The sequence below is a fragment of the Triticum dicoccoides genome, chromosome 3A (genome assembly GCF_002162155.2).
Source record: "Triticum dicoccoides isolate Atlit2015 ecotype Zavitan chromosome 3A, WEW_v2.0, whole genome shotgun sequence".
Lineage (NCBI taxonomy): Eukaryota > Viridiplantae > Streptophyta > Magnoliopsida > Poales > Poaceae > Triticum > Triticum dicoccoides.
Window position 1 is genome coordinate 51,033,413 of NC_041384.1, and position 9,350 is coordinate 51,042,762.

Below are 9,350 nucleotides of genomic sequence, written 5' to 3' on the forward strand. Positions count from 1 at the left end.
CACCTCCGGAGGAGAAGGTAGATCCGGTGAAAGCGAAGCGCACTCTGTCTGCCCTGACAAAACCACCCATGTCTCCGTCGAAAGGAAACTATGAGCGCATTATTGGAAAGGAATTTGCCGAAGCGGAGCGGTCGGGAAGTACTGTCAGTGATCAAAGGCTGAAAGAACGACGAGCTGGGAAACAAATTGCACAGCTCGGCGAACAAGCGAAGCAATTGTGCCCCCCGCTCGAGGTGCCTAGCGACATTGTCGCTAATGATCTGAGGATGGTGCCCGGTTATAGCAATCTTGGAGATTACCTGCTCGACGATGTACATTATGATTTCACGGAGGTGCATATACAAAGATACGAGTACGGGAAGCCTCTCGTCAAAGATGAAAGATCTCTATCAACGATGATGTGAAGATTGCATGATTGGTACTTGAAAATCTGCAGAGAGTCTGGGGGAGGAGTACTTTGTATGTGAGAGTTAAAAAGGAGCATGACTTCGTTGGAATTGATCTGTTGCCTGTTCCATTTGAGGAGTTCTTTCAGTTTTTCAATCAATTGGCCCTCGATAAAGCAACGGTCACCTGCTACTGTCTGTAAGTAATACTACTTCTGTCATTAAGTCTCTCTATATAGCTTAGCTCTTTCATTGCATGTATTTATAATTATCCTCACTATATTATGCTGATTGAAGATCGTCGAATTGAAGAAACGACAAATCGGTGATATTGGGTTGATTAACACAAATATCATAGATGCAACTCAGGTTAAATTTCATGCCGCAGATACCGAGGCCAACTTGCTACGATCGTTGGTAATAAATGAAAACAAAGATATAATACTATTTCCTTACAACTTCAAGTGAGTGTTACTGTCTTGTGCGTATTCGGTTTCCCTTATATATTAGTCAAGGTTATAGTAATGTAATTGATGAGTTATGCATGCGTGTGCAGTTTCCACTATATTCTCCTAGAGATTAAGCTTGAGCAGGGACTAGTAACCGTCTTAGACTCAAGATGAAAAGATCCCCAGGACTATGCGGACATGACTCAAATGCTCGAGAAGTAAGTTAAATCGATCATTATCCACCATATCAGCAACTTTGTTCATTTCCTGATATATCAAGTAATTGTTTTCTTTGTCTGGCAGGGTTTGGAAAAAATTCACCAAAAAAGCTCCGGGACTCCCGAAGAAGCTGCAATTTAGACACCCGAAAGTAAGTACTATAGTAGCATGTTCCGCGCATCTCCTATTGATTCAAGCGCTAGTTTCATCAATACCATTTGGCATTCCTGCTTATCAGTTTGATTGACCTCTATTTCTTGTAAAGTGGTTGTGGCAGGAACAAGGGAATGATTTCTGTGGATACTACGTTTGCGAGTCCATCCGCCACATGACCTGTGAGCGGGGCTACTAAGACGAACAATATGAAGTGCGTAAATAACAACATTCACAATTTTATTTTATTACAATCATTTGTGTTGAGTTTCATTCATTCATATATATATATATATATATATATATATATATATATATATATATATATATATTGACCCCCTTCTTCAAATTAGATGTTTCGGAAGCGGGATGAACTCCTAGCACCAGCTCGCATGCGAGCAATTCAAGAGGAATTGGCGGCATTCTTTCTTGACCACGTGATCGCTGAAGACGGATAATACTATGTGGACCATGAGTCCGTATGTTAGGAGATTATATTTGTAAGAGATAATTATTGTATATATGTAGCCGGTAGTGTCGGATAGATATACGAGAACTTGTTGTTCGCCCAATCTCTCGAAGAAGGAGAGGTGGTCGATATCACTTCTCTCTGTATGCATATATGTTCATGACGATCTTCTGTTTCCTTCGTTTGCTTACTAGCTAGCTAGCGTGTCTAGTCCTCTCTATACGTATGTATAGTACGTCGACCAAGCACGGACATAAGAGAGGACACTTCTCTCTATTAATTATAGCTAGCTAACACAATATATGAAACACCTAAATTAACCCCCTAAAACCCCCAAACCCCCCCCCCTTCAAAAAAACAAAAACCCCAGCCACAGAAATGCTGACGCGTGGATGCCTATTGGTCCCGGTTGGTGCCACCAACCGGGACCAAAGGCCCTCCTGGCTGGGCTCCGCGCACAGGCCACATGGAGGCCATCTGTCCTGGTTCTGGATTGAACCGGGACTGAAGGGACAGGGCATTAGTACCGACCCTTTAGTCCCGGTTCAGGAACCGGGACAAAAGGCCCTTACGAACCGGGACAACAGGCCCTTTTTCTACTAGTGTTAGTGCAAAATGAAGGCTGGCAAAAGATTGGGAAGCGACCAACCAAGAAATGAATAATCTCATAAGCAAGCATTAAGCATAATTAACACCGAATAATGCACCACAAGTAGGATATAATTTTCATTGCATGACTATTGACTTTTGTGCATGCATAGGGAATCACAAACCTTAACACCAATATTCCTACTAAAGCATAATTACTCATCAACATAACTCACATATCACATCATCATATCTCAAAACTATTACTAAAAAACAAGTTTATTTTGTCCAATGATCTTCATGACATTTTTTACTTTATCCTTCTTGGATATCTATCACTTTGGGACTAATTTTCATGAGTTGCTTTTCATAAGCTCAAACAAATATAAGTGAAGATCATGAGCATAACAAATTTTCTTCCTCACAAAAAAATTTAAGTGAAGCAAGAGAGAATTTCTTCAAAATTTTACTAACTCTCAAATAATCTAAGTGAAGCAAGAGAGCATTTCTTTAAAATAACAAAGCACACTATGCTCAAAAAGATATAAGTGAAGCACTAGAGCAAGTCCTAGCTCATAAAAGATTTAAGTGAAGCATAGAGAGCAATTCTAACAAATCATGACATAATTTTGGCTCTCTCAAATAGGTGTGTCCAGCAAGGATTGATAACTTAAAACAAAAAATAAAACAAGCAAAGACACATATCATACAAGATGCTCCAAGCAAAACACATATCATGTGACGAATAAAAATATAATCTCGAGTAAAATACCGATAGTTGTTGGAAGAAAGCGGGGATGCCACTCGGGGGCATCCTCGAGCTTAGTTGGTTGCTCATTATTGAATAATAGCTTGGGATGTCGGGGCATCCCCAAGCTTAGGCTCTTACATCCTTCCTTCATCCATCGTAAGATAACCCAAAACTTGAAAACTTCAATCACACAAAACTCAACAAAGCCTTCGTGAGATCCGTTAGTATAAGAATAATAAACCACTACTATAAGTGATGTATCAAACCAATTCATATTTTGTTTTTGTATTATATCTATTGTATTCCAACTTTTCTATGGCAAAAACTCTTCAAAGAAAACCATAGAGCCATCAAAATAAGCACACAACACAAAGAAAACAGAATCTGTCAAAACAGAATAGTCTGTAGAAATCTGACTATTTCGAATACTTCTGTAACTCAAAAAACTCTGAAAAATTAGGAAGACCTGAGAAATTTGTATATTTATCTACTACAAGTGGAATGGGTATTTTATCGCTCTCTGGTAAAAAATTAAAATTAATTCCGTAAGCGAAAACTTTCTGTTTTTTTCCAGCAAGATCAAACAACTATTGCCAAGAAGATCCTAAAGGTTTTACTTGGCACAAACACTAATTAAAACATAAAAAACACAATCATAACAGTAGCATAATTTTGCTAACACTCAAGAACAGGAAGAAAAAAGCAAAAATAAATTATATTCATTGGGTTGCCTCCCAACAAGCACTATAGTTTTGCGCCCTTAGCTGGGCATAAAGCAAGGATCTAAATTTTATCATCTTTGGTTCGAGATCCATAAGATGCCCTCATGTTTGATTCATAGGGTGGCTTAATTCTAGTTCTAGGAAAGTGTTACATACCCTTCCTCAAAAGAAATTGGAACTTAATATTGCCTTCTTTCATATCAATCGCGGCACCGATAGTGCGTAAAAACGGTCTACCAAGAATAATTGGACAAGACGGATTGCAATCAATATCAAGAACAATGAAATCTATGGGAACATAATTCATATTTGCAAGAATAAGAACATCATTAATTCTTCCCATAGGCTTTTTAATAGTAGAATCCGCCAAGTGTAAATTCAAAGAACATTCTTCAAGATTGGTAAGACCAAGCACGTCACATAAAGATTTCGGAATTGTGGAAACACTAGCACCCAAGTCACACAAAGCAAAACACTCATAATTTTTAATCTTGACTTTGATAGTAGGTTCCCACTCATCATACAATTTTCTAGGAATTGAAACTTATAATTCCAACTTTTCTTCATAAGCTTTCATCATAGCATCAACAATATGTTTAGTAAAAGCTTTATTTTGTTCATAAGAATGGGGTGAATTTATCATGGATTGCAACAAAGAAATACAATCAATCAAAGAGCAACTATCATAATTGAAGTCTTTGTAATCCAAAATAGTGGGTGCATCACTAGCTAAAGTTTTGATCTCTCCAAACCCACTTTCATTTTCTCAACAAGATTTTCACCCTCCGAAATATTGGGACGCCTTCTACCTAAAGTTGACTCTTCTCCAGTCCCTTTTTCATCATTATTAACTTTACTAAATAAGGAATCAATAGAAGAAACACCAATCATTTTAAGATCTTCATCACTTTTGCAAAAAAAATCACTAGAAAAAGCTTTTTCCAAAAATTCTCTTTTGTTGCACGTGAGAAACCAAACAAGATATAAAAGCCATAAGTACATGCATGGTGTGCGCATACATCAATACATGCATATAGTATGTGCATATAATATGTGGTGCCTCATGTTTCTCTTCTCTCTATATATACACACACTAAAAAAATTCATATTAAATCATGTGGACACATACACCCCACTACCCCAGAATTAATGTGTGTGTGTTCGAACTACTTAGTTCACTACAACTAATTATAAATTATTTTTTGATTGTCAAGTGCAGCATCTAAATATCTTCTATCACTCTCACAGGGTGTTGCAAGTGGACTGGTTGAAACACCACGTTGAAGAGAAGTCAAGGACGTGTTATGGACTTCTACTTGATCGACTAATTGCCTTTTATAATAAATAAAAACTTCAATAGACCTTTGGATTAAGTATTTCTTAAGTATGACCAGTACTGTTTATTGTTGTGATATTGGTGTGAGTTATGACTTTTAAAAGCTTGGCCACTCTCTAGTGTGATGTGGTTGGATAAAAACATGTTTTCATATTGTTTGCAAAGAAGAAATAAGTTCATGTTTCTTTGCACATGTCACCCGATATTTTTGTCTGTTTTCCGTCCGAGTTCGTTCTGAATCCGCTTTGAATCCATAGTCCGATATAATCCGCATCTGATCAATATCTGCTCCGCTCTGAATCCAACAAAAAAATATGGTAAAGGATATGGTAAAGGCATTATCCGATTCGATCCGATCCATTTACATCCCTATCGGGGCACCCCCCAGGTGCAACCAGGGTCCATATGCTTGCTTTTGGCCCATAAAAATCATCGTAAAGTTTCGTGCCATTTGGACTCCATTTGATATTGATTTCCTGCAATGTAAAAAACATGGGAAAAACAGAAACTGGCAATGGGCACTATGTCAATAGGTTAGTACCAAAAAATGATATAAAATGATTATAAAACATCCAAGATTGATAATAAAACAGCATGGAAAAATCAAAAATTATAGATACGTTGGAGACGTATCACCCCGCCGGCCGACCTCCCCCGCCCCCCGCGCCGGCCGTCCTCCACTGAGAGGTACTCCTCCTCCCTCCTCCTTCCTCCTCCCTAGTTAATTTTGAACCCTAGCTGGTTGAAAAATTTAGGCTAAATCTTAGAATAATGTAGTAGGTTATGATCTTAGGTGTTTAATTTTAGAATAATGTAGTTTGAACCCTAGCTAGTTATCATGTACAGAATGTAGGTTTTTAATTAGGTGTAGTTAATATAATTTAGGTATTTAATCTTAGAATAATGTAGTATGAACCCTAGTTATGATTGAACCATGTTCAACATGTCACATTTGTTGTTATTTTTTTAGTTAAAGCAATTATTCTCGCATAAATGTCGATGATGCCTATCCCGCATCCTCATCGTCGACTCGGAGGAGGAGGCCTGCTTGATTAGAGGGGCCATGTCCGGGACTGGGCTCCGTCGGGCTGGTACTGGGAGGTGCTACCTTCGAGGGGCGCAGCTTGGTGAGGAGCCAGCCTGTCGTTGACCCAAACCTTCTTTGGTGGCGGTCGCGTGGGCCAGTGACGGTGCAGAGGCTTGAGGACCCCGCGGAGCTGGTACGTCACCATGTTAGCGAGGAGGACGAGCACGTTCGTCGCTACATGGTTGCGTTGGAGGGCAGGTTCTTCAAGGATCTCACTGGAGCTATGATCCAGTGATGGTTCCTTCTCTTTGGGTGTCCACCGCCCGCGCCGATACCCATCGTTCGCTAGGGTTTTAGCTGTATTAGTGATGTTATATGTATGATTTTTTACTATTACGACATCCGTGCATCTTTTGCATAAATTCTTCTAAAACTCAACTACATTGCTAACTACGAAGTTATTACTATTTTTTCAATAGAAAATCCCGAAGGATTGTGTGTCTCATTTGATGTTTTCGAATGGTCGCCTTGATGTTATGAACTTTCGGCCAGGTCATCCTACGCATCACTGTTGTTCATACCGGATTTCTAAAACCGATGAAGACATGACAATCAAAGATTGGAAAAAAATGTATGGTCAATCGTAGGGAGCTACTTGGAAGCAACATTATGCGAAGGGCAAGAATTGGAGACAGGATGACCTCCATTCTCCATAATAGAGAGTCAGGGCCTATCTTGTTTTATGCTATTTTACCTTAGAGATGGTATTTAGGTCCTAGCTAATACTCATGATCATGCACTAAGAACAATTAAGTAGGGTTGGTTAGATGACTATGATGATGATGAGTGTGACTTGTTCTTATGATAACGAGTAGAAGTTGTATGATCGATGATGATGAGTAGGACTTGTTATTATGATACCAATGATGAGTATTTATTATTATGATCGATGATACATGATGCTAAGTTGTTATATGAGCATGATGAGTTACTATATATATATATCAGTAGGTGAAATGAACATGGACTAGATTCAAGTGGAGGCAACATGTGATGCACATTGAAAGTACTACTAATCCAAACTAGATCAAGTTTGGATTAGTAGTACTTTTGACATGCACCACATGTTGCCTCCACTTGAATCTACTCCACGTTCATTTCATCCACTGTTATATATAATAACTAATCATGGTCATAAAATCATATGATGAAAGTATTGTCTATAAAACCACAACGAAATAAGTTGTATTTTCAAAAATACACGAAAAGTTAGTAGGAGCGCTTTTCAAAAGAAACGCTGCTACTACTTAGTATTATCAGTAGCGCTTTCTAAGAAAAGCGCTACTGCTAACTAGGTACAGCAGTACCGCTCGCTTTCTAGCGCTACTGCCAACAGTTAGTTGTAGCACCTTAGTGGTACCGCTTGTACAAGCACTACTGCTAGCTACAAAACAAGCGCTACTACTAGGGTTTTCCCTAGTAGTGTTTTGGGGTGATGTAGACTACCAAACATGCCCTTATTGTCCAAACCACTCCACAAATCTATTCATACATAATGATGGTGTTGCGGCGCAGGGCTCTCTCACCATGTCGGTTCTCGACTTAGTGGACCGGGTTGGCGACTGCTAGGTCAGTTTCATCTTGGGCCACACTGAGTGGACCATGTGGCGTTATACGAAGACTCCAGAAGACTTGACGTGCAAGCCAAACGTATCGGTATCATGGAGGACTCTACCTCCACCGACGTAGTTGACTAGGATATGTAACCCTAGGACTCCCTGTATGTTTATAAGTCAGGGGTCGGGCTCGTCGATAGACAGATTAAAATCCCCTGGTCTTCATATGTACTTTGTATACACCTAAATTGCAATATATACGAACAGGAGTAGGATATTATCTCCACCGTGAGAGTTTGAGCCTAGGTAAAACATTGCCACTTGTTACCATCTAGCCCAATCTCCTAGCCACGATACCCTATCGAGGGATCTCCCGGATTTAGCTTCGACATACAGACTGCCTGTGATGCAGTGAGTAACAGGGGACTCTTAGGGCCAGTTCTTTTGGGCGATTCTACCAGAATCGCCCCCCTCCCCAGCTTCTCCCAGAATCACTACTCCATATGTTTTTTACAATCCTAGCTAATTAGACCTTAACTAGATAGGATTGTAAAAAATTATGGAGTGGCGATTCTGGGAGAAGCTGGGGAGGTGGGTGATTCTGGGAGAATCGTCGAAAAGAACTGGCCCTTAGAGGCGGTCGTCGGAGTCGAAGGAGGCGGCCAGTATGAAAACCTGTTCACTCCCATGTATGATCTCGTGCTATGTTTTTTTCATTTTTGTTAGGTTTATTTGGATCGTTTTTCTATTGTTCTTACTAAGTTTATTTGGATAAGATTCACATTATTTTCAAGATTTTTTGCCGTATGGCACACATCATGCTTCTTTTGGACCATTTAAAATCCTATTCGCTCTGTTTGGTTGCTAGCTTCTTCTACATGTGTGCTCTAGTCATAGTTCATTTGGATGGTTGCCTAAAATACGGTATGCATGTGTAACATTCCAAATTTTTAATTTGGAATGTTATACATAGATCATTCATGCATATTATATTTTATTGCATTTTGTTTTGCGATCCTAAAAATCCTAAACAACTCAAGAACCCACGGAGAGAGTTGGGGATTTCACGATTTTCATATTTGAATTTTTATCAAATATTGAAACGGGGATCATTTTTGGTTTTAATTATTTTTCTCTCCAAAAATATTTCATATTAAAATATATGAGAGGAGATAATATGACTTCTCCAAAATAAATGAAATATTGGAGGAAAATATTAAAATTAAATAAATAGTTTTATTTGGATTTTATTGCTATTTTATTTGAATTAGAAAATATGCATTTTTTAAAATTGCATTTTTAGGCCAAGAAAATGTTCACTTTGTTCTAAATATTCTATTTAGACGGTGAAATTTTATTTTGGTATTTTTAAATTTTAATTTTATTTTTTTGGATTTTTCCAGCGAAATATGTTTCAAAAAAAGTCAATGCACGACTGGGCCGAAGGCCCAGCCGAGCCAGGCTGGCCCGCATCGCGCCACCGCCTCCGCCGTCGTGCCCGAGTCCTGCCTGGACACGGGCGAGCCGCCGTCGCCGCCCGAGACTCCTCCCGAGGCCGAGCCCCCCCCCCCTCCCCCCTTAAATAGCGTCGCCCGCACCCCCCTGGACCCCCAAGTCGCCGCCGCCACCGCCCC